We start from the raw sequence: 25,815 nt of genomic DNA, 5'->3' as shown, positions 1-25,815 counted from the left end.
CACATGCCTTAGGAGCCTGTCAGACTAGGCTGCTATTCACCCATCCCCAGCAGTTCTCTCCGAGACCTGGTCTCTCCTATCCCAAGAGGAACATCTTTATAATCCCCAAATAATGTTCATAATTATAATAGTAACAACAACTGCTGTTACTATTTGTTGAATGCTCACATGGGCCTCTTACTTAATACTCACAAGAAGTCTAAGAGATAGGTAGTTATCTCCACTTTACAGGTAAGGAAGCCAAGGCTCCAAGAGGTTAGATATCTTGCCTAAGGTCACGCAACTGGTAAACAGGAGGTACAAGATTCAAAGCCAGGCCTGGCTGACCCTCAAGCACCAGGCTGTCCAGGCGTCTCCTGTTTTCTGTTATCTTTTCTCTTTAAACTCTAACAGCAGCAGGCCTGGGTGGGGGTGCAGCGTGTGTGCGTGAATTTATTCATCTGACAAACACGCCAGTAGCTCCCACCAGCCCTGTACTGGTCACTGGAGATGGACAAAGAGAACTTAGATGTGGACTCTGCCTCCCTGGGGGAGACAAGAGAGTTTCACACTAAGAATTTGGGCCGTACGGCCAGGTGCGGTGGCTCACACCTGTAATCCCAGCACTCTGGGAGGCTGAGGCGGCTGGATCACCTGAGGTCAGGAGTTTGACAGCAGCCTGACAAATATGGTAAAACCTCATCTCTATTAAAACTATAAAAATTAGCCGGGCGTCGTGGCACATGTCTGTGGTCCCGGTTACTCAGGAGCTGAGACAGGAGAATCATTTGAACCCGGGAGACGGAGGTTGCAGTCAGCCAAGAACACACCACTGCTCTCTAGCCTGGGCAACAGAGGAAGACATCATCGAAAAAGTAAATAAATAAATAGAATTTGGGCCTTGGAGTGAGCTTGGGTCTGAGCCCCAGCTGCAACCCTAAAGAACTGTGGAATTCTGAGTGACTCACTTGACTTACCCAGTGCCATGAAGTGGGGATGATAATGCCTGCTTAAGAGAGTCTCCTGGCCGGGCGCGGTGGCTCAAGCCTGTAATCCCAGCACTTTGGGAGGCCGAGGCGGGTGGATCACGAGGTCAAGAGATCGAGACCATCCTGGTCAACATGGTGAAACCCTGTCTCTACTAAAAATACAAAAAATCAGCTGGGCATGGTGGCGCGTGCCTGTAATCCCAGCTACTCAGGAGGCTGAGGCAGGAGAACTGCCTGAACCCAGGAGGCAGAGGTTGCAGTGAGCCGAGATCGCGCCATTGCACTCCAGCCTGGGTAACAAGAGCGAAACTCCGTCTCAAAAAAAAAAAAAAAAAAAAAAAAAAAAAAAGAGAGTCTCCTAGGTTGCTAGGAGGAGTGCATGAGATAATGTGTCTGAAATAGCACATAACCTGCCCAGCCCCTAAGAAACAGCCAATAAATGGCAATAATATACATGATGACTAGAGAGTCCCGGGCTCCCTGGGCCACGGTGGGATGTATTTCTCCAGGGCCCTCCCTAGAGCCACCTCAGCCAGAGCCAAATAACAATAGGGATAATAATGCCTAATCTGCCTATTCTCTAATTAAACAGTTCTTCAAGGGAGGTGCCTTTTAATAACCCTACTTTACAGGTAAGGCAACCGAGGCAGAGAATGGGTTACAGAACTAAGTCACACAGCAAGAGTGGTTGAGCTGGAACCTCCACTCAGCTCCTCCCACACCAGGCAGAGCCCAACCCTAGTCCCAGGGCCCCCTGGTCAGCCTGCTGGGAAGTTCAGGGGCTCCTGGGATTCCAGTCCCAGCTGGGTGAGAAGTTAAAAGTAGGCTTGTAATCCTAGCACTTTGGGAGGCCGAGGCGGGTAGATCACAAGGTCAGGAGTTCAAGACCAGCCTGGCCAGCACAGTGAAACCCTGCCTCTACTAAAAAATATAAAAATTAGTCGGGCATGGTGGTGGGCACCTGTAATCCCAGCTACTTGGGAGGCTGAGGCAGGAGAATCGCTTGAACCTGGTGGAGGTTGCAGTGAGCCGAGACCACGCCACTGCACTCTAGCCTGGGCAATAGAACTAGAGCCTGTCTCAAAAAAAAAAAAAGGAAAAAAGTAGGAGAAAGGAGCCAGAACGAGGAACACTTAGTCCTCTCCCAGAATTGTAAAATGAGCCCAGAGCTGGGAAGAAACAACAATTACCAAATGGGGCCCTGTGCTGGGTTCTTCTCACCAACTCCTTCCCACACCTATGCGGGGAAAATGTTGAGATATATACAACACAGATGAGTTCTCCAAGACTCAGAGAAGAGCATGCCTTGTCCAGGGTCACACAGCTAGGAACGTGGCAATACTAGAAGGGCAGAGTCCCTTCCCATCTCTCCCATTCTGCCCCAGATCTTCCCAGCTGCCTCTCTCTTCTGATGAAAACTAGAGGCTCGCTGGGTGTGGTGGCTCACGCCTGTAATCCTAGCACTTTGGGAGGCCGAGATGGGTGGATCACCTGAATTCAGGAGTTCAAAACCAGCCTGGCCATCATGGTGAAACCCCATCTTTAAAAAAAAAAAAAAAAAATTAGAGGCTCTATCACTCCCTTCCAGGAAGTCCAACTGCCTAGGCCCCTATCTGTGCTGATTGATACATGTTGGGTTCTTGGCCCCTTACTAAGTGCAGATGACCCAGAGCTCACTTTACCAGAGCCCTGGTCCCCAAGAAAGTCAGTCTATTGAGCAAATAGGTGATTCACATTCACTGAGCCCCTATCATGCTGGGCTCTTTATATCCATTAGCCATTTAATCCAAAACCAAGCACATTGATAGGTGAACCATAAACAGTCAATAAATATCTTCATTCCTTTGGAAACATTCATTGAGCACCTACTATGAGCTACTACACCCTAGGTGCCAGAGATACAGCAGTGAATAGATGAACAAAAATCCCTGCCCTTGTGGGGCTTACATGAATAAAAGAACAAATATACTTGTGTCCCGTAAGTATTCATTTTCTTATTTTGCAGACATGAAATTGAGATGCAAAGAATCACCCAGCTGTAAGTGACAGAAAACGATTCTATTCCAAGCCAGTCTGCCCCAAAGGCCTTTGCACTGTACTGTGTGACCAAAAAATCAGCACCCAGTGTGTTTAATTTGTAGGCCCTGCTTGTGGTAGGACAATAACTTCACAGATAGCCCTAGCCCAGCGTTTCTGCCCCTACCCCCGGGCATCTCTTTACGCTTCCCAGCAGCCTCAAAGCCACAGGACGCACATTAAAATCAGCTCACGTGGCAGTCGTTAAGTCAAACCATTACTCACCCAGAAGCAGCCGTTGGGGGTCACGCAGCCAGTCCAGGAGAGGCCATGGAGCCATCACCGCAGTGGCACATGGAAGCAAAGAACAGCAGTGAGACACACAGCACAGCCAAGAACAAGCCCTTGGGGGCCCTTCTTCAGCCAGGGCCTGGGCCAGGAGGGAACCCTGCCCTCCCTCTGCCTATGGGGTCTTGCTGGGGCAGACACCCTTGTCAGCAATAATCTGATAATCCACCCTCAGCTCATCAGGCCTCCAGGTCCCAGTCCACTAGAGGCAACAGAATCCCTGTGAACAAACATTAACTGAGCACCTGCTGTGTGCCAGGAGTTGGGGATACAGTCTGAAGAAGACAGACATGCCCCCTCCCCTTATGGAGCCTACAAGGCAGTGGGGAGACAATTATGTAAATACTGAATTACAGCTGTGATGAGTACGTCAAGGAGGAGACTTTAAGAACCTGGGCCAGCCGGGCGCAGTACCTCACACCTATAATCCCAGCACTTTGGGAGGCTGAGGTGGGAGGCTTGTTTGAGCTCAGGAGTTCAAGACCAACCTGGGCAACATGGCGAAACCCCATCTCTACAAAAAGTCCAAAAGTTAGCTGCGTGTGGCTGCATGCCGATATAGTCCTAGCTACTTGGGAGGCCGAGGTAGGAGGCTCCCTTGAGCTCAGGAGGTTGAGGCTGCAGTGAACTGTGATCACCCCATTATACTCTAGCCTGGGCGACAGAGTGAGACCCTGTCTCAAAATAAAAGAACCTGACACCTGTAATCCCAGCACTTTGGGAGGCCGAAGCAGGCAGAACAATTGAGGTCAGGAGTTTGAGACTAGCCTGGCCAACACTGTGAAACCTCACCTCTACTAAAAATACAAAATTAGCCAGGCATGGTGGCAGGCACCTGTAATCCTAGCTACTCAGGAGGCTAAGGCACAAGAATTGCTTGAACCTGGAAGGCAGAGGTTGCAGTGAGCCAAGATCGCACCACTGCACTCCAGCCTGGACAATAGAGTAAGACTCTATCTTGAAAAAAAAAAAAAAAAAAGAACGTGGGCAAATCCTGACTTTACTATTTATGGCTCTACCTTTTGTGACATTGGGACCATTTTTTAAATTTCTCTATGCCTCATTTATTCATCTGCAAACTGGAGATAGTATTAATAGCCACCTTGCAGGGTTGATGTGAGGATTACATGAGTTAATACATGTAAAACATCTGGAACAATGCTTTTTTTTTTTTTGAGCGCGGGGGGCGGGGCGGGGGACAGAATCTCGTTCCTGTTGCCCAGGCTGGAGTGCAGTGGCGCTATCTTGGCTCACTGCAACCTCTGTCTCCTGGGTTCAAACGATTCTCCTGCCTCAACCTCTCAAGCAGCTGGGATTATAGGCGGCCACCACCATGCCCAGCTAATTTTTTGTATTTTTAGTAGAGACGGGGTTTCACCATGTTGTCCAGTCTGGTCTTGAACTCCCGACCTCAGGTGATCCACCTGCATCGGCCTCCCAAAATGCTGGGATTACAGGTGTGAGCCACCGCTTGCCCAGCCAGTGGTGTTATTCTTAGGTCTTCTCTCCAGCACAACCCCAGGATAAAGAGGAGCTGTCACAAATGCTCTCCACCACCACAAACACACACACAGAACTATATCTTTGGACTGAAAAATAACCAGCAACCACATTCTCACCTGATTCTATAAATGCCTCACCTCCTTTAACCTTCACAAAAACCCAGGAAGTGGCCAACGGAGAAATTATTACTATTCCCACTTTAAAGATGAGGACAGTGAGGTGAAGGGACTCTTTCCTGTGTCCTCAGGGGTGACACTTCACACCTCCAAGCCTAGTTAAGTGGCCAACCCAGGATTCTAGCTCACATCTGCCTGGATTTTGTTCTCCAAGTTTTCTCTTGATTTGTTTCCTTTCAGTCTCTAGGTACTGGCTGCACAGACAAGCCTTTGAACCTCTCCAACCCCAGTCTCTTCACCTGAATGGCTGTCAAACAGCTGGCCAAGGATCCAAGCTGTTCCTGACCCAAACTCTTCCTTCACAGACTCAGTCGCTGTCACTCCAAGCCCTCCTCTTACCCTTTATCCTATTGCTGACCTCAGCCACTAACCCAGGGGTCAAGGAATGTCTACGCTCATTTAAGACTATGCTTTACAGATGGGGAAACTGCGGTCTAAAGTTGGCCACATACCCAAGGTTGCCTTTCAGTGCCCAGTCTTGCACCTGGGCAGTAGCTGGGTGTGGCTGCCCTCTGGGGAAACCCCTAGTGGGCCCTATCTGACCTGCACATTGCTCCCTCTGCCCCTTTCTCTCTACACTGGGCCCAGGGGCCACCCAACATAGGCAGCACAGCTTGTTCCCCAGCTCCCCAGCCTCAACATCCCAGAGCTCAGAGCTTACTCCAGCAAGGGTCAAACAGCTCCACAAGTAAGGGCTGAGCAATGTGGGCACCTCAGCACCCGTGGGGTGGAGGCTCCCACTCTTAGTTAAGTCTGGGCTTTGGAGTTGAACCTAAGTTCAAATCCCAGCTCAGCCATTCCCCAGCTTTGTGACTTTGGTCAAGTCTGTTCACCTCCCTAAACTCCTGCAAAACAGGAAGAATATTTCCCTCATGAGGTTGTAAGGATTGAATGAGTTAATGCAGCATATTAAAGGCTTAGAACAGAATGCTGTGCATAGTAATTGCTTAACAGGCAGTGGCTGTAACTATGATTAGAGAACACAGGCCAAGAACAGGACCTGTGGGCCCATCATACCCAGCCTTCACCTCGTTCCATCCTATCCCCTCATGTGGGGTGAGGGTAGGGGGTAGACTAAGTCCCAGACCAGGTCCTGAGGCTATAGTAATAGGTGCTGGAAGACCCATGGAGACTTTAGACTTATCTCCCCTACTCATTTCAAGGAAAGGGAAACTGAAACCCAGAGAAAAAAGTGACTGGCCTGCAGTCTATAAAGAAATGGAATCCTGTCCCCTTTAATAAATATCAGAATCAGCCAGGCATGGTGGCTCATGCCTGTAATCCCAGCACTTTGGGAGGCCAAGGTAGGCGGATTACAAGGTCAGGAGATCGAGATCATCCTGGCTAACACAGTGAAGCTCTGTCTCTACTTAAAATACAAAAAAAAAAATTAGCTGGATATGGTAGCACTTGCCTGTAGTCCCAGCTCCTCGGGAGGCTGAGGCAGGAGAATCGCTTGAACCTGGGAGGTAGAGGTCGCAGTGAGCCAACAGCATGCCACTGCACTCCAGCCTGGGCAACAGAACAAGACACTATCTCAAAAAATAAAAATAAATATCAGAGGCTGGGCGCAGTGGCCTGTGCCTGTAATACCAACACTTTGGGAGGCTGAGGCACGTGGATCACAAGGTCAGGAATTCAAGACCAGCCTAGTCAACATGGTGAAACCCCATCTCTACTAAAAATACACACCCCTAAAAAAATTAGTGGCACATGCCTGTAATCCCAGCTACTTGGGAGGCTGAGGCAGGAGAATGCTTGAACCCAGGAGGTGGAGGTTGCGGTAAGCAGAGATCATGCCATTGCACTCCAGCCTTAGTGACAGAGCAAGACTCCATCTCAAAAAAATAAATTAAATAAAAATAAATAAATAAATATCAGAATCAGCCGGGTGTGGTGGCTCACGCCTGTAATCCCAGCACTTTGGGAGGCCGAGGCAAGCAGATCACCTGAGGTCAGGAGATCGAGACCAGCCTGGCCAACATGGCAAAATCCTGTCTCTACTAAAAATACAAAAATTAGCCAGGTGTGGTGGCAGGTGCCTGTAATCCCAGCTACATGGCAGGCTGAGGCAAGATAATTGCTTGAACCTTAGAGGTGGAGGTTGCAGTGAGCCAAGATTGTGCCACTGCACTCCAGCCTGGGTGACAGAGTGAGAGTCAGTCTCAAAAAAATTAAATTAAATTAAATTAAATTAAACTAATATCAGAATCTTACGCCCCGGGAAAATTCTGAACTCCCCTATCCCCAGGAACTGTCGTCCAGAGTCATTCTGCAAATCCTTAACAAATCTCAGGCCACCATAACTCTATGCTGAGTCGTCTGTGAGTATCCTGTTCAGCTCTGTCTCTGGCAGACCTGTATGTGGTGCACAGCAGGTGCTCAAGAAAGGCTTAGAGAATAACCAAATGAAGTTCAGTTTGATTCCACACCTCTGCTTAGGATTCCTTTCCAGGAGTCTCTCCTTGCATCTCCCCTCCTCACTCCCACCCCAGCCTCAGTCTCACCCTGCAGCCTAGGTTCTATGAGCTGGGCCCACCTCCAGCCAACAGAGGTCTGGGCCTCCATGGGGCCTGCACAGCGTCAGCAGCTTCCTAGCCAGACTGAGATGTTTCTGCCCAGCACGGCCAGCCAGGCTGCTGGCCATGGTCCATTCTGCAGAGAGCGTGCCGACCCTGCCCTGCCAGGGCTCCACCCACACTGGTCTAGGGAGTAAGGTGGCCTGGGAGCTTCTGTTGGCACCTGGGACCTACAGGAGGGAGGCTAGCCCTGGTCTAGGAGGTGCAGGGATGGGCCAATCAGGAGACAGCTGGGTGTGGGGCCTCCTGGCCTCAGTGAGTGCCACCCACATGCCCAGGTACTCCACCCATGCCCCATGTTGCTGGGACCTGGCAGGTGGTGCCTGGCTCTCCTGTACATACAGGGGAAACCTCAGGGCTTCCCCACTCCATTCCCTTCTTAAAACACACTACTGGCTGGATCTCAGACCAGGTATCGTTCCAGTCTGCATACACATTGCCTTATTTGATGCTGCTTATGCCTGCAAGGTCCAGATTATTGACAAAGGACAGCCTGGAGCTCAGAGAGGTGAAATGACTCATGCAAAGTCACACAGCAGGAAAGTGGAAGGGTCAGGGTTCAACCCAGTTCTGCTGAGTACAGAGCCTACTGGGCACTGGATGTCCCCTTCCCTTCCTCCCTCCCTCTCTGCTCCCTTCAGCTTCTGGCTCCCTTTCTTCTCAAACCTCCTACCTCCTTCTGCAAAGTTCCTCCCCGCTTAGAATTAATAATTCCCGGCTGGGTGCAATGGCTCACGCCTGTAATCCCAGCACTTTAGGAGGCTGAGGCTGGCAGATCACAAGGTCCGGAGTTCCAGACCAGCTTGACCAACGTGGTAAAACCCAGCCTCTACTAAAAATACAAAAATTAGCCAGGCATAGTGGCAGGCGCCTGTAATCCCAGCTACTCAGGAGGCTGAAGCAGGAGAATCACTTGAACCTGGAAGGGAGAGGTTGCAATGAGCCAAGATCACACCACTGCACTCCAGCCTAGGTGACAGAGCGAGACTCTGTCTCGAAATAATAATTCCCGCCTCACACCTGCTTTAACATCTTATTTACAGTTATTTCTGAGGTGTCTGTCTGACACTCCTCCGGAGAGCCTTAAAGGCAAGGAGTGACCTCAGGAGGTGCTCCTTAGACTTGAGGGTCTGTCATTCTATCCCGCCCCGCTCCCCAACATGCAGAAGTCCCTTGGGCCTCCTCCTACTGATCCCTTCCCCACCCCAGCCTCCTGCCAAGACCATCTTCCAGGCCTGGAACTGGGTGGAGGTAGGGAGTTTGCTGAAGCTCCCCTGGCTCTGGCCCCTCCCCAACCCCTCCCGCTCTCCTTCAATAGCTGAGGACCTGACCCCGACGAGACACTAGGCAGCTCTCACAGGGATTCCCAGCTGCCCTAAGCCCAGCCCCAGCCAGGGTCTCCCCAAGCCTCCTCCTTCTGGAGGAAAGGGCTTCAGAGGCGGAGAGGGGGCAGTCCGTTCCGGACCCAGGAGCTGTGGGTCCTGGAATCACCTTCCCCAACACTCCTCTCTCCTCCCCACTTCTGGATCGAGCTTGGACTCGGACTCGGGTAGGTCTGGACAGGTCCCTGCCTCCAACAAGCTGGAGGGGAAGGGTCCTGTCCCACCCTGAAGAGGTGGGGCCTGCCGGGAAGTGTAGGTGAGGGCCAGACAATTCTTGATGAAAGACAGGACAAGAGACAGGCAGAGACAGCCAAACAGAGACGAGAGATGAGAGACACAGGGAACCGAGGATGAGAGCGAGCCGGAGCCTGAACCGGACAGAGAGACCCGGGAGACCCAGACAGAGGGAAGTCCCCTAGACCAAGCCTGGCAGGGAGGGTGTGGGGCTGGCGCGGCGGCCGGGGCCACCCTGGCGGGCACAGCCGGCGCCCCAGCTTGCGGGTCCCTGGGTCCGGAAACTCAAAGTCAGTTATGTAAGGGCGGGAGCGGGGCGCGGGGCTCCAGGCCCGGTAGCCCCCTCCTGCTGCGCGCCGCCCGCCAGCTCCAGCGCCGCTGCGGGCCCGGCTGGAGCCTGCGGGGCTGGGCGAGGCGGGTCTAGGGGGCGGCCGGGGGCTGCGCCGCCCTGCAGGGACCCGCGAGCGGGGACCGAACCCAGGACCCCCGCCCCAGACAGCCAGGACCGGCCGGACCCGGACGTGTCTAGCTCCGGATCCGAGCTCCCGGATCCCCGCTCCAGATTCCCGCGCCCCTCCCTGCACCCCGAACTTCAAGACGCCCAGACTCCTTTGGACCCCAAGTTCGGATTCTGAAATCCGGGACCCCTGGACCCTTCAGCCCCGGGCCCTTCGACCCTGGTCGCCTCTCCCGGGACGGTCGGAGCCCTTAAGGGTGGGTTCTTCTGTCCCTCACCCTGTCCCTCCCGGGGACCGAGGGTCGCCCCCCAGGTGGTCCAGGCTCACCTGGGCTGGGTGCGGCGGCGACCAGGGCCGGGCCGGGCCGGACCGCGCTCTGGCTCCGCGCCGCTCTCGCCCTTTAAGAGGTTCCTGCCACTTTGCCCCGCCGGGGCCTCCACCTGCACTGACAGGGCAACTCCAACGTGAGACTCCGCCCCGCCCGCTGGGCCCTCTGATTGGCGCAGGCAACTGCCGGTCAGCGGGGCGGGGAGTGGGAGGCCGGGGCAGAGGAGTGCAAAAGTCTCTGCCGGGAAGGGGCGGGGGCTGCAGGTGAGGCCTGGTCCGGCAGGGAGGCTGAACTGGGGACTGCTCTGATAGACCCCAGAGATCAGGGGAGGGAAGGGGAGGGAGTTCCTGGATTGACAGGTGTGACGTCATATGACAAAAGTGTGATGTAATTTGCCACGTGGTGCTGCCCTTAAGGGCACTAGGTAGAGGGGTTGGTCAGAGGGGATCTAGGGAAGTGACCCTGGGGGGGCTTACCTGGATCACCTGTCCTACCACTTCGTCTGGCGTGACTTTGAACCAATCACTTCTCTGGATCTGAATTTCCTCAACTGTAAATGTTACAATGTTTTCCTGGGAATTAGCGATTAAGTTAAATGTCAAGCACAGGCCTGGTACACAGTAGGCATTCTGTAAATGTGACTTCTGGTTCCTCTCATGCCCACCTTGCCACTCTTCTCTGACTCTTCCCCTCCTGATGGTCCCCTCTATCAACACTGGCAGGGGCTTCCATGGTCACTGGCAGAAGACTCATCCCCTCATTCCCATTTCAGGCCTGGGCTGGCTTACATATGCCCATGACAGGAAGCTCACCAGCCCCAGAGTGGCCTCTTTCATTCAAAACCAAGCCTGACTCTTCAAAAGTTCTTCATCACAGAATCATAGGATCATAGAATATTCCAGGCCAGAGCACCATGGAAAACTAATCCTTTCTTTGGACCAACATGGCAAACTGAAGCTGCTGAGGACAAAGGCCTTCCTCTGAGTATAGTGATCTTCCTATTAAACGGGCTAACTCGACGGCCTGTGTTCCAATCCCCAACACTGCCCCTTCCTGAGTTACTTTGGCCAAGGTACTAACTCTCTCCAAGCCAGTTTGCTCCTCTGCAAAGTGAGGTTAATAAAAGTATTTTCCTCAAGGGTTGTGGCAAGAATTGAATGAGAGAATCCATGTGAAGTGCTAAGAAAGGTGCCAGTCCCAGGGTAAGCCCCAATAAACATGAGCATTTACTATAATTATTGATGTTATTGTTATATTGATACAAAACTGAATTAAAAGTCATACACTGATTGACTCCTCCCCACTCCCTCCCACCCCCCCCCACAGCTCCCCATACTCCAAATTCACTGAGGTTTTCTCTGAGTTAGGTCCTGTTTGAGGCTTCAGGGCCCTGGTTCCTGCCTTTAAGGAGCCCGTAGTCTAGCACAGGAAGGTCAGACTGAGCCCTTAGACCTGAGAGAGTTTTTCTGATCGAGGGAGGTGGGCTCTAAGGCACTAAAGAAGCGTTGGATCCTTTGACCAGAAATCAGGACACTTGAGACCCTTTCAGTCCCTATACCTGTGAATTCCCTGGGGAAGCCTGGTACATGCACACACACACACACACACACACACACACACACACACACACAAAACCAGGCTTCCAAGCACATTGATGTACCTTTCACTTGCCTATATCCCACCTGCCCACCAGACAGTATTGCCAAGGGGTTATGAGGTAGGGATTTGGAGGCGAGTAAGTCTGGGCTTTGGGCCTTGGGGCAAGCTACCCCTTTTCTGGGGCAAAATGGGATTAATAATAGTACTAACTGGCTGGATGTGGTGGCTCACGCCTATAATCCCAGCACTTTGGGAGGCTGAGGTGGGTGTATCACCTGAGGTCAGGAGTTCGAGACCAGCCTGACCAACATGGAGAAGCCCCGTCTCTACTAAAAATACAAAAAATTAGCCCGGCATGGTAGCGCATGTCCGTAATCCCAGCTACTCTGAGGGTTGAGGCAGGAGAATCACTTGAACCTGGGAGGCAGAGGTGGTGGTGAGCAGAAATCATGCCATTGCACTCCAGCCCTGGTAACAAGAGCAGAACTCCACCTCAAAAAAAAAAAAAAAATAGTACTAACTTTATATAGAGCTGCTGTGATGATTACATGACAGTGTGTGAAAATATATTTGCAAATACTCAGTAATGAATCTAGTAGTATTTTTTAATTGCTCTCACATGTACTCACTCACCCAGGAGGGAGCAGGCTGTGAACTTTTTGATTTGGCCTCTGCAAACAGTGGCTCCTCCCCCAACCCCATCCCCACCCCTGAATCAATCAAAGGGCTGGGGAGAGGAAAACTCCAGCAGTCAGGTGGATGGGGTGATTCTAGAGAGCTGCTGTGGGCCCTGCCCTCTCCGGGCTGAGGCAGCCACGTGGCTCTAGCTCTGTTGGGCTGAGCTGCCTGTGGGTGACTCAGCAGTGCCAGTGCCTGCCCCAGCCTGATAAGTGTGTGTGTGTGTGTGTGTGTGTGTGTGTTTGGGGGTGGCCAGGAAGGGCTCTGCGTTTCTGAATTTGTGCATGGGGAGTGCATTTGGGAATATGTTTGTGATCCTGTATCTCCTGTTTCTGTGCATTTGTGTGTATGGGGGGGGAGGTGTTTTAGTGCTTGTGAGGGTGTGCCCATGTTTGTGAGTTTGTATAGAGGGTGTGAATCTGTGTCTGTCTGTGTCCTATAAACAGGTTGTCCCCTGGGTCTCAGGCCCTGGGACCTAGAGAGCTCTACCCTGTTCCATGGCCCCTGGACCCCAGCACCTGTGTGTGTGTTTCTGGTTGAGGTGACTTGTGCACTTAGAGTGGGTGAAGGCCTTGTGTGGCATTGTCAGTCACTGAAGCAGGGAGGCTGTCACTACCTGGACTTCAGGCCCCTGCCCCACGGCCTCTGCCAGTGACATCATAATCTTCACCTCCATCACCAGACTGCAGGGAGCACTTTGCTGCCTGAGATGCACCCGTCAGCAGTGACCTCTTGAAGAAGCTGCTCATATTTAGTGATCCTGGTTCTTTTACGTGCATTTGCTCATTTTATCTTATTGAATTCTGACAGCCAAAAATTTTCTAAAGAGCTTCTGAGGCTCAGAGAGCTAAAGTGGCAATCCAAGGTCACACCACTCTTTTTTTTTTTTTTGCTTTTGAGATGGAGTCCCGATCTGTCGCTCAGGCTGGAGTGCAGTGGCATGATCTCACTGCAACCTCTGCCTCCCGGGTTCAAGCAATTCTCTTGCCTCAGCCTCCCGAGTAGCTGGAATTACAGGCACAGACCACCATGCCCAGCTAATTTTTCTTATTTTTAGTAGGGATGGGTAAGTCATAGAGGGTGTGAAGGTGACAGGCAGGGGGCAGCTTTCCTCCCTTGGCTGTGCATTCAGTTCCCGGGGGCCTGTGGGGCCCTGATAAGCTTGAGGGGTGGGGGAAGGAACCTGTTTGTGTCTCCTGCTCCTCCTCTGAGAAGGCCCGGGCCTCCAGGAACTGCTTATCCTGCCGGAGCCTGGGCACTCCCAGCAGCTTCAGATGGGCTTGAGGTGGGTGATAAAGAAGCGGAGGAACAGACGGGGTGGGGGTGGGGGCGTGCACACGTGGGAGCCTCTGTTCCTTCAGCAGCACTTCATTCAGCATATTATTAAAAGGTAAGACTGACAAGGGGGAAGAGAGTCACAAGACCAGGCCACAGAAATGGCAGAGAGGGAGGGAACTCTCAGGCCTTTGCCAGGGGGTGTGGCCCTGGCGGGTTTGAATCCTGACTCCACCATTTACTCAGCTTAGGACTTCCTCCTAGCCTGTCTTCTCATCAGTCAAACGAGGTAATGGCTCTCACCCTGCCTGCTTTTCCCAGACCCGAGATACTAGAAGGGAAAGGCACTTGTAAAGTGTGGATAATGGATGTTCCTGCTGTGACTCCTGGCTTCCTACGAGGAAGACTCTAAAGTAATTGCATGCCTAGATCCCAGAGAGAAGAAAGTGATTCCATCTGAGGGAGTAGGGAAGACTGCCTGGAGGAGGTGACCTCCCACCTGGACTTTGCCCACTAATTTACTACATGGTAATGAGAGAGGGCATTCCAGGTGGAAGAACAGCCTGCACAAAGGCTTGGAGGTAGGAGAGTGAAGGTGGACTCTGGGAACAGAAAATGGTTCGGGATAGTTGAAGCACAGAGTGAATCATGAGACCAAATTGTGGAAGGCTTCAAATGCCAGGATGGTCAGTGAGTCTTTGAGATAGAGGAGACTGGAGTTTGCAGTCATCTGGGGATAGGTAAAAGGACAGTGAAAATTGGTAGGCAATGGGTCAGCGACCCCTCTTCAGGAGGATGGATTTGAAATTTGGGGCCAGGCGCAGTGGCTCACGCCTATAATCCCAGCACTTTGGGAGGCCAAGGCAGGCAGATCACGTGACGTCAGGAGTTTGAGACCAGCCTGGCCAACCATGATGAAACCCTGTCTCTACTAAAAATACAAAAAAAAAAAAAAAAAAAATAGCCAGGCGTGGTGGTGGGTGCCTGTAATCCCAGCCACTCACTGAGGCAGAAGATTCACTTGAACCTAGGAGGCAGAGGTTGCAGTGAGCTGAGATCGCGCCACTGAACTTCAGTCTCAGCAACAGAGCGAGACTTAAAAAGAAAGAAAAGAAATTTGGCGAAGATCCTCAGGAGGTTGCAGAGCCCTTCCAAGGGAGAGATGGGAGTTACTAGGGATGGAGAAAAAGCCAAGTCAGACACCACAGCCTAGGGAGGGGCCCGTTCGTGGGCACAGAGGATGCCAACAAATGAATGCTGAAGAGCTCTGAAAGGCCCCATTGCCCAGGAGTCCCTTGGCTTTGCTGCAGGGTGGGGCAGGGACCAATCCTATCAGGAGAACCCCTTCCCAGGGGGCGTGACATCTCCGAAGGCCTGGTTGAAACAGCAAGTGCTGTCAATGATTGTTGGTATATTATATACGTGCCGGTGCGTCACTGACCTGTTTTCACAAGATACCCCGATTTTATGGATGAATTAAATGAGGCAGAGAGAGGTGAGGTGATCTACTCACTATCACACAGCGAGTACATGACAAGGCCAGGATTTGAAGGCAGTACTCACTGTTTGCAGGAAAGGACAGGAGAGAGCTGATGAAGGTGTTGGGACAGCTGAGATTCTATGTGGGACTCTGAAACCTGGAATGAGCAGGTGCCAGGAAAATGAGGGAAAGACGGTGTCTGCCGCCCCCTTGAGGTCATGGAGCTGCTGGGGTGGAAGTTCAGAGCTAAGCCTTCCAGGCTGCCAGAGGCTGAGAGGGGAAAGGTGGGTGCCTTTAAGTGTGCAGGTGGGCACTCGAGGCAGGAGGTGATAGTGAAAGGGGGGCTTTCAAGTGGGCTATCCTGGATTGTAACTTCACAGCTTGCCACAACTTGCTGTGAAACTCTAAGTTCCTTATGTTTGCTCTTTTTCTTCTCTGGGGCCTTTGAGAGGATTAAAAGAGATCACCATTGGCTAGGCAAGGTGGCTCACACCTGCTAGGCCAGGACTTTGGGAAGCAAGATGGGAGGATCCCTTGAGACCAGCCTGGCAACACATGCAGACCCTGTCTCTAAAAGCATAAAAATACGCCGGTCCAAATCTAGCGAATTATCTCAATTGATTATTCAGTCAGTTACAGATCAAATTCCTTGTTCTACTCTTTCCCTCATTCTCACTTGACTAGTGAGACATACTGCACTTGACTAGTCTTAAAAAAATTAATAAATAATGTAATCCCAGCACTTTGGGAGGCCGAGGCGGGTGGATCACGAGGTCAAGAGATCGAGACCATCCTGGTCAACATGGTAAAACCCCGTCTCTACTAAAAATACAAAAAAATGAGCTGGGCATGGTGGTGCGTGCCTGTAATCCCAGCTACTCAGGAGGCTGAGGCAGGAGAATTGCCTGAACCCAGGAGGCGGAGGTTGCGGTGAGCCGAGATCGCGCCATTGCACTCCAGCCTGGGTAACATGAGTGAAACTCCGTCTCAAAAAAAAAAAAAAAAAATTAATAAATAAAAATAAATTTTAAACATAGGCCAGGAGCACTGACTTATATCTGTAATCCCAACACTTTGGGAGACCAAGGCAGGAGGATTGCTTCAGCCCAGGAGTTCACGACAGCCTGGGCAACATGACGAAACCCCAGCTCTACAAAAAATACAAAAACTTAGCCAGATGTGGTGGCATGTGCCTATAGTCACAACTACTCAGGAGGCTAAGATCGGAGGACCGCTTGAGCCCATGAGGTCGAGGCTATAGTAAGCTGTGACTGTGCCGCTGCACTCCAGCCTGGGCAACAGAGCAGACCCTGTCTCAAAAATAAATACAAATTTAAAAAGGAGATCATCTTTCATCCTATTAAGCCCTTCCACAGCCTTTATTGTCTCTTTGCAATTGGGAAACTGAGGACCCAATGGGCAGATCCAGGATTGTGAGGCCTGAAGCTTGTCTGGAGGAGGGGTCTTCTTAAGGTAAAGAATGTAAAGTTAAGAATACAAAAGGCGGCCAGGCACAGTGGCTCACAACTGTAATCCCAGCACTTTGAGAGGCGGAAGAGGGCTGATCACGAGGTCAGGAGTTCAAGACCAGCCTGACCAACATGGTGAAACCCCATCTCTACTAAAAATATAAGTATTAGCCAGGCATGGTGGCACATGCCTGTAATACCAGCTACTGGGGAGGCTGAGGCAGTAGAATCATTTGAACCTGGGAGGCAGAGGTTGCAGTGAGCCAATATTGTGCCACTGCATTCCAGCCTGGGCGACAGAAGGAGACTCTGTCTCAAAAAAATAAAAGACTACAAAAGTCCTGTGGCCACTCAAAGCCAGAAGACACAGTGGGAAGGAGGAGGAGTAGGGGGGAGGAGACAGTGGGCTTACTTCACTGAGGTTAGCATGGTTTACTTTTCCAAACTGTAAGGAAACATGTGATCTCATAAACACAAGGCTGAGGTCCCTCATAGGGCCTGTGCAAATGTGGGGCTGCCCCTGGGCCTGTGATGTCTCTGGCTCTGTGTCCCCACCCAAATATCATGTTGAATTGTACTCCCATAATTCCCACGTGTTGTGGGAGGGACGAAGTGGGAGATAGTTGAATCATGGGGCGGTTTCTCCCATACTGTTCTCATGGTAGCAAATGATAAGTCTCAGGAGATCTGATGATTTGATAAGGGAAACCTGTTTTGCTTCGCGCTCATTCTCTTTTTTTTTTTTTTTTTTTTTTTTGAGACAGAGTCTCACTCTGTTGCCCAGACTGGAGTGCAGTGGCACCATCCTGACTCACTGTATCCTCCACCCCCCGAGGTTAAGTGATTCTCCTGCCTCAGCCTCCCATGTAGCTGCAATTACAGGTGCCCACCACCATGCCTAGCTAATTTTTGTATTTTTAGTAGAGACAGGGTTTTGCCAAGTTGGCCAGGCTGGTCTCAAACTCCTGACCTCAGGTGATCCACCCACCTCAGCCTCCCAAAGTGCTGGGATTACAGGCTTGGGCTAACACACCCAGCCTTGACTCTCATTCTCTTTCTTGCTTCCGCCATGTAAGACGTACCTTTTGCCTTCTGCCATGTGGAGTCCATTAAACTTCTTTTTTTTTTTAAATGGAGTTTTGCTCTTGTTGTCCAGGCTGGAATGCAATGGCACAATCTCAGCTCACCGCAACCTCCGCCTTCCAGGTTCAAGCAATTCTTCTGCCTCAGCCTCCCAAGTAGCTGGAATTACAGTCATGTGCCACCACGCCCAGCTAATTTTTTATATTTTTAGTAGAGACAGGTTTCTCCATGTTGGTCAGGCTGGTCTGGGACTCTGAACCTCAGGTGATTTACCTGCCTCAGCCTCCCAAATTGCTGGGATTACAGGCATGAACCACTGTGCCTTTAGAGTCTTGCTCTGTCACCCAGGCTGGAGTGCAGTGGCAGGATCTTGGCTCACTGCAACCTCCACCTCCTGGGTCCAAGTGATTCTCCCACCTCAGCCTCCCCAGTAGCTGGGACTACAGGTGCACACCACCTTGCCTGGCTAATTTTTGTGTTTTTAGTAGAGATAGGGTTTTGCCGTGTTGGCCAGGGTAGTCTCAAACTCCTGACCCCAGCTGATCCACCCACCTCGGCCTCCCAAAATGCTGGGATTACAGGTGTGAGCCACCGTGCCCGGCCCATCTCCTCATTTGTTAAACACACTCACTTTACAGTGTTTTTAATTCATTTAATTGAAATAGCTATTAGGACTTTTCATGTGCCAAGCACTGCATACGGCACATGGGATTGAGAAAACAAATATAACAGCTGTAAGGGACAGCAATGCCTGACATATAATGAACAGTTAGTCAATGATAATTCCCCACGCCACCCCACCTCCCTTATTCGTGTCCCTCTTTCAGGAACCAGTTCCAGTGCACAGCTTCCAGGGATGAGCAATAGAGGACAGAATGGAATAGAGCAGGAACTAAACAAGGATGCTAATGCAAGATATAGCCAGTAGGTGGCAGCAGCGTCTGTGAAATGAGCCTAATCTCGGGCAGCCTTGCCTAAATTTCTCCCAATCCGTTTGTGTGCACGTGTATGAACACAGGTGTACAGGTGTGCATGCGTATGGGTCAGGTGTATGGGTCACAGGTGTACAGATGTGGGCCTATTTGCATGTGGCTGTGAGGCCTGTGTGAACCGCTCCCCGCCGCCCCCACTCCCTAAAGCAGCGGCCTCTTAAACTTTTGGGTCCTGGACCCCTGGAGCATCCAATGAAGGTTTAGGATCCTGCAGTTAAGTTCGAGGTTCACATTCCATTTTAAAAGGCTCTGGAATCAGCTGTGGACTCCTTGAACATTCTTCTGGGTAAGGAAATACATCCAAATGTATGTGTGTGTGTGTAGGGGGAGGTTGTTCTTTTTAACTCAAAGATATAAATAATTATTTTTTAAATTTTTGGATCAGGCGTGGTGGCTTGCACCTGTAATTCCCGCCACTTTGTCAGGCGGATCATTTGAGCCCAGGAGTTGGAGACCACCCTGGGCAACATGGCAAAACCACGTCTCTACCAAGACGGATTCTCTCTTGTCGCCTGGGCTGGAGTGCAATGACTCAGTGTCGGCTCACTGCAGCCTCTGCCTCCCGAGTTTAAGCGGTTTTCCTGCCTCAGCCTCCCAGGTAACTGGGATTACAGGTGCCCATTACCACGCCAACTAATTTTTGTACTTTTTAGTAGAGACGGGGTTTTGCCATGTTGGCCAGACTGGTCTCGAATTCCTGAGCTCAAGTGACCCACCCACCTCGGCCTCCCAAAGTGCTGGGACTATAGACATGAGCCACCTCGCCCAAATCGTTTGTTTGTTGGTTGGTTGGTTGTTTTTTGAGATGAAGTCTCTGTTGCCCAGGCTGGAGTGCAGCGGCACGCACGATCTCGGCTCACCGCAACCTCTGCCTCCCGGATTGAATTGATTCTCCTGGCTCCACCTCCCAAGTAGCTGGGATTACAGACAGGTGCCACCACTGCACCCAGCTAAATTTGTTGGTATTTTTAGTAGAGTTGGGATTTTGCTCTGTTGGCCAGGCTGGTCTTGAACTCCTGATCTCAGATAATCCGCCTGCCTAGGCCTCCCAAAGTGCTAGGATTATAGGCATGAGCCTTTTTTTTTTTTTTTTTTTTTTTTTTTTTTTTTATAGTTGAGGTCTCACTCTGTCACCAAAGCTGGAGTGCAGTGGTGCAATTTTACTCACTGCAGCCTTGAACTCCTGGGCTCAAGGGATCCTCCTGCCTCAGCCTCCATAGTAGCTGAGTCTATACGCATGTGAGCCACCATGCCCAGCTAATCTTCACTCACTTAAAAAAAAATTTTTTTTTAAATTTTTTTCGACCTTTACTCACTTTTTAAATGAGATTGTTTTTTCCTGTTGAGTTGTTTGAGTCCTTTGTATATTTTGGATATGAGTGCCCTGTTTGCAAGTATTTTCTCCCATTCAGCAGATTGTCTCTTCACTCTGTTGATTGTTTCCTTTGCTGTGCAGAAGCTTTTTCGTTTAATATAGTCACATTTGCCTATTTTTGGTTTTGTTGCCTGTATTTTAGGGGTCTTATTCATAAATTATTTGCCTAGACCAATGTCCAAGAGAGTTTTCCCTGGTTTTCTTCTAGTAGTTTTATAGTTTTCAGTCTTATGCTTAAGTCTTTATCCCATTTTGAGTTGATTTTTGTACACAGTAAGAGATGCTACAGTTCTATTCCTCTGCCTGTGACTATCCAGTTTTCCTAGCACCATTTATTAAAGAGAAGGCCTTTTCCCCAATGTCAGTTCTTGTTGGCTTTGTCAAAGATTTGTTGGCTGTAAATATGTGGCTTTATTTCTGGGTCCTCTATTCTGTTCCATTGGTCTATGTGTCTGTTTTTATGTCAGTGCCATGCTGTTTTGGTTACTACAACCTTGTAATATATTTTTAAGTCGAGTAACGTGATACCTTCAGTGTTGTTCTTTTTGCTCAGGATTACTTTGGCTGTTTGGGCTCTTTCTTGGTTCAATGTGAATTTTAGGATTGTTTTTTTCAAATTCTGTAATGAATGACGTTGGTATTTTGATAAGGGTTGGATTGAATCTGTAGATGCTTTGGGCAGTATGGTCCCCAAATGTTAATAGAGTAAGGAACTATGGGTGATTTCCCCCCCTTTTTTTTCATGTTCATCAGGTTTTTTTTTGTTTTTTTTTTTTTGAGACAGAGTCTGGCTCTGTCTTCCCGGCTGTAGTGCAATTGCACAATCTCTGCCTCCCACGTTCAAGGGATTCTCCTGCCTCAGCCTCCTGAGTAGCTGGGATTACAGGTGCCCGCCACCATGCCCAGCTAATTTTTATATTTTTAGTAAAGACAGGGTTTTGCCATGTTGGCTAAGCTGGTTTCAAACTCCTGACCTCAAGTGATCACCCACCTCAGCCTCCCAAAGCTCTGGAATTACAGGTGTGACCCATCACACGCGGCCAGGTTTCTCAGTTTCTATAATGAGTACATATTACTTTGATATAGGACTAAGAAACCTCATAAGCATTGAAGAAAAAAACTTTAATGTTCTTTTCCACCAGTCTTTCCTTTTCTCCTTAGGGACAATGGGGTTCCCATGTGTTTGGTGGTGAGGTAGGGTCCCCAGCAATCCATTGAGAGAGAGAGAGCGCGGGTAGGTCTTGCTCAAGTGGGGCACCCTGATAGCAATTGTGAAAGATCCAGGCAGAGATCCAAGAGTGTAGCTGGAACTATCAGAGAAGGCTTCCTGGGGACAGAGGCAGTAGAGCTGACCTGGAAGGGTGATGAAGCTGGCACAAGACAGGAATGTGCTCTACCTGCCCCTCACTGAGAACTGCCTGCCCTGAGCTGGACTTTAGCAGTCCTCTTCCCAGGGTGGGTTCCCTTCCCCCTCAAGAGAGTTCAAGGTTGCAAGCAGGGAAGCTGGAACTTAGATTCCAGGTCCTCCATTGGAAAGGGGCTTAAGAGATCAACTGATTTTCCACACAAGTAGGAACTATTGAAGGTTTAAGGCAGAATGTTTTCCCCATCAGTAAGAAGCTACCCTAGTTTCCATGCACAGCTGTTGTCTCATTGGACCCTCAGGAGGGTCCTGGTAGATGCACTGTTTTCATTATTATTATTATGTTTTTCAAAAGAGGAAAGTGAGGCCCAAAGTGGTCATATGGACAAGGTTTTCCTCAGGGTACACACAAGGTGAAAAAAAAAACCTCTGTATAGGCCAGACGCTGCGGCTCTTGCCTGTAATCCCAGGACTTTGGGGGGCCAAGGTGGACAGATCACTTGAGGTCAGGAGTTTGAGACCAGCCTGGCCAACGTGGTGAAACCCTGTTTCTACTAAAAATACAAAAATTAGCCAGGTGTGGTGGCACGCATCTATAGCTCCAGCTACTCAGAGGCTGAGGCAGGAGAATCGCTTGAACCCAGGAGGCGGAAGTTATGGCGAACCGAGATGGCGCCACTGCACTTCAGCCTGGACAATAGAGCAAGACTCTCTTGCCCGGCTCGGTGGCTCATGCCTGTAATCCCAGCACTTTGGGAGGCCAAGGCGGGCAGATCACGAAGTCGAGATCGAGACCATCCTGGCTAACAAGGTGAAACCCTGTCGCTACTAAAAATGCAAAACAATTAGCCAGGTGTGGTGGTGCACACCTGTAGTCCCAGCTACTCAGGAGGCTGAGGCAGGAGAATTGCTTGAACCTGGGAGGTGGAGGTTGCAGTGAGCTGAGATCACGCCATTGCACTCCAGCCTGGGCAACAGAGTGAGACTCCATCTCAAAATAAAAAAAAGACTGTCACAAAAAAAAAAAAAAAAACTCTGGATACACTCACATCAACCCTGAGGTGCTCTCATGCTGTGCACACACAAGCGCGTGCACACACACACACTCACTCTCTCTCTCTCTCCCTGTCTCTCCTTCGTAGCTGTCCTTCCCAGCTTTGGCGAGAGTTGGCTATGACTAGAGCTGTCAGGCCTCTGGGACGCCTCCTTGACTGAGTCCTTCTCAATGAACAGGGTGGGGCCAAGAAGCCGCCCCAACCCCCACCCCCGGGCAGCCTGGCCGCCCCGGCCCTGCCCACACAGCCTGCGCTGAGGCGTGCTGAGATCCCAGTGTGGGTCAGGGCTGCCCATCTGCCTTGGTGCTCATCACCTTGACATGAACAGGCCCCAAGGTGGGTGGCCCTGGGTTGAGGCCTTGGAAGGGAAGTTGGCCGAGGGGTGGAGGAGGCTCCAGGCTCTGGTGGCCTCCTCAGGATGGGTCACATGTGATGGGAAACAGATGTGGGTCAGGAAGGAATTGCCTTCCAGGGAGTTACTTACTAACCACAGGGGCCAGGACTACTTGAGAACACGGAGCAGGTGGAGGTCTCCTGGGGCACGAGGTTCTAACTTCCACCCCAGAGCCGCAGGGGCTGCGCACAGGGGAGGTCTAGTGCCTCCATGGCCTGAAGGAAGGGTCACTGAGGGGCAGAGAGATGGGAGAGAGATTTAGTGGAGCCCCAGGAGGCGTGTGGGGTGGGCAGGGCTCTGGAGGACAAGCGACTCGGATGAGGGGAGTGGCGGGGGCGCAGGGAAGGGGAGGAGCCAGCTGGGAGGGTGGAAGGGGAGGGGTGCAGGGGAGGGACGCACGGAGGCCTGGTTTGGTTCAGAGCTCGCTCTAGGAAACGCCTGCCTTGTGTGTCTGTCTCTCCCACTAAACTAGGGCTCTTTTTCTTTTTTTTTTTTTTTTTTGGACGGCCTCGCTCTGTCGCCCAGGCTGGAGTGCAGTGGCATGCAACCTCCGCCTCCTGGGTCAAGAGATTCTAGTGCCTCAGCCTTCCAAGTAGCTGGGATTACAGGCACGGGCCACCAGCCCTGGCTAATTTTTTGCATTTTTAGTAGACACGGGGTTTCGCCATGTTGCCCAGGCTGGTCTTAAACTCTTGAGCTCAGACAGTCCGCCCGCCTCGGCCTCCAAAAGTGCTAGGATTACAGGCGGGAGCCACTGCGCCCGGGTCAAACTGGGGCTCTTAAGGACAACGCTGCCTCTCCCTCTGAGACAGGACCTCAGGCTAGTGCCAGACTTCCCCATAGGCCTATGTGACCCCCCAGACTGGGGCCCCCTCACAAGGGAACCCGACAGAGATGAACCAACAAAACAGCGAGAGACGCAGACACTGAGAAGAGGCCTCACTTTATTGAGAAAGCAGAAGGTGGGGTCCTTGGTACCAAGATGGAGCCTGGGGTAGGCAGAAAGCTTGCACACGAAGCTTTGAGTTAAGCTTCCTTTCTTGCCATGTCCACCTCCCTACCCCCAGTTGGGGCAGCTCCTATCACAGACCCCAGGCATGCTTTTCCCCATCTCTGGACAAACGCCCAGTGGATTTTACCAATAGATGTCTGTTTCTGGGATCCAGGAACACGAGGGCAATGTCTCAGTTCTTTTCCAGGATGGCAGAGCCTTCAGAACCAGCAACTCGTACCCTCCATCATGCAGAGGTCCAGAGAGGGACAGAGACCTGCCCAACCTCCCAGCAAGGAAGCAGACAGTGAAGATTCAAAACCACAGTTGCTGTCTCCTCATTCCCAGGGGAGGTTCTAGATGAGCCCCATTACAGGGATGCATCTGCACTGCCACCCGCCAAGGGACTCCATGCCCATGATGCTGAGGGCCCGGGACCTTTCTTCCTTTCCAGGCTGTCCCTCCCTCTCGGGTCCCTGAGAGGGCAGTCCTGGTGGGGGCAGGAGAGGACAGTGTGGCTAAGGAGCTTGGGGAGAAGACGTCCTCTTGAGAACTGCTTTCCAGCACGTCCCACCTTCTGAAACTCAAGGAGATGGTTAAAAGAGAAAAGCCTCGCTCTGGACCCACCTGCAGCATTAAGAACCATGGGATGGGCCAGGCGTGGTGGCTCATGCTTATAATTCTCCTAGCACTTTGGGAGGCTGAGGTGGGCAGGTCACTTGAGGTCAGGAGTTCGAGACCAGCCTGACCAACATGGCGAAACCCCGCTACTAAAAATACAAAATTAGCTACGTATGGTGGCACTGTAATCCCAGCTACCTAGGAGGCTGAGGCAGAAGAATCGCTTGAACCCAGGAGGCAGAGGTTGCAGTGAGCTGAGATTGTGCCACTGCACTCCAGCCTGGGCGACAGAGGAAGACTCTGTCTCAAAAAAAGAAGCAGCAGCATGGGTTGGTGCAGGCATGAACTAAAACATTAGATAATATGAACAAAGCTGCATTTGTTGGACACTTACTATGTACCACAGACGTCATTCATTCACTCAGTAGATAACTACTGTGTGCCCATTTGCATTTGCTGGGAACACGTTCCTGACCAAAACAGACAAGATCCTTCACCCATAGACTCTTTCTGAATCTTCTCAACTTCTCACCAGGTAAGTGCTGTCATCTATGATTGAGAAATTGCTCAATAAAATGACATGCCCAAGGTCACATGGCAAAGACATGGCAGGCAGGCAGCAAATTATCAAACAGGCAGGACTTCCAAGGCAGGAGGAAACAGATGGGGAGAGGGACCTACCAAGGTCACAGCAGTGTTTTGGGCAGCTAGCACATGCCTCTGCTGCTCCCATGATGAGGCGCAGAACCCAACACAGGGAGTGCTCCGCCTGTGACTGTGAGCTGGATGTGGGAGTCTCCCCAGGGCCCTCGGTGTAATCAGAGCATTTCCTCTCTGGAGGCGGGAGGAGGAAAGCACAGGAAGCGGCTTAGCGGACCAGAGATGGGATCCTAGCTGGGCCAGTCACTGACAAGTCATATGGTCTTAGGCAAGTCATTCCCTTCTCTGAGCCTCAGTTTTCCCATCTGTAAAATGGAGGTAATGATACTAATGCCTACTTCATAATTGTGCTGTGAAGATAAAATGAGTTACGCCATGCTGTACGTTACCCATTGATAGTGTCTCAGTGGCCTTTCACTGAAACGGTGTGTGACAGTGCGCCACACTCTGAAACGGCTCGCCCCCTGTGATGGTGCTGCGGGTAGAACCTGGGCAACCACCCAGCGCGTGCTCTACCACATCACTGCGTCCACCTCAAGGGCCCCCTCCAGCCCCTCTCTAAGCCCCATTTTGAGTTCCCAAGCTGCCTGCAGCCTGAACCACACAGCCAGCTGTCCTTACCCAGCTCTCAACATCTGCAAGCTCAGCGTGGGGCAGCCAGGTCCTGATTTGCTCCCGTCACTCCTCCCAGCTCCCCGCCCACACTCTTTCTAGTGTGGTGCTCAGAAGTGAAATAAAGGAATAAATACCTGATGAAAGAGAGGCATGTGTGTTTTGTGTGTGAGTGT

The 25,815-nt window shown here is 51.1% G+C and overlaps 1 protein-coding gene across 4 annotated transcripts in view; it reads right to left on the bottom strand.

The window, feature by feature from the left end:
- Positions 1-10,138, bottom strand: part of EPB41 (erythrocyte membrane protein band 4.1) — a 223,570-nt gene extending 213,432 nt beyond the window's left edge. Inside the window, exon 1 of one of the 4 annotated variants that reach the window (XM_032246650.1) lies at positions 9,992-10,138. The gene's annotated coding sequence lies outside the window, so the exon portion shown is untranslated. Of the gene's footprint in view, positions 1-3,269; positions 3,854-9,991 lie in introns of those variants that run through there. The other 3 variants (XM_032246649.1, XM_032246625.1, XM_032246624.1) reach the window with 3 other exon arrangements.
- Positions 10,139-25,815: the final 15,677 nt, after the last annotated feature.

The sequence above is a fragment of the Sapajus apella genome, unplaced genomic scaffold (genome assembly GCF_009761245.1).
Source record: "Sapajus apella isolate SASKATOON/1434 unplaced genomic scaffold, GSC_monkey_1.0 scaffold62, whole genome shotgun sequence".
Lineage (NCBI taxonomy): Eukaryota > Metazoa > Chordata > Mammalia > Primates > Cebidae > Sapajus > Sapajus apella.
The sequence above is the reverse complement of the archived record's forward strand: the minus strand, read 5'-3'. Positions and strand labels throughout refer to the sequence as shown.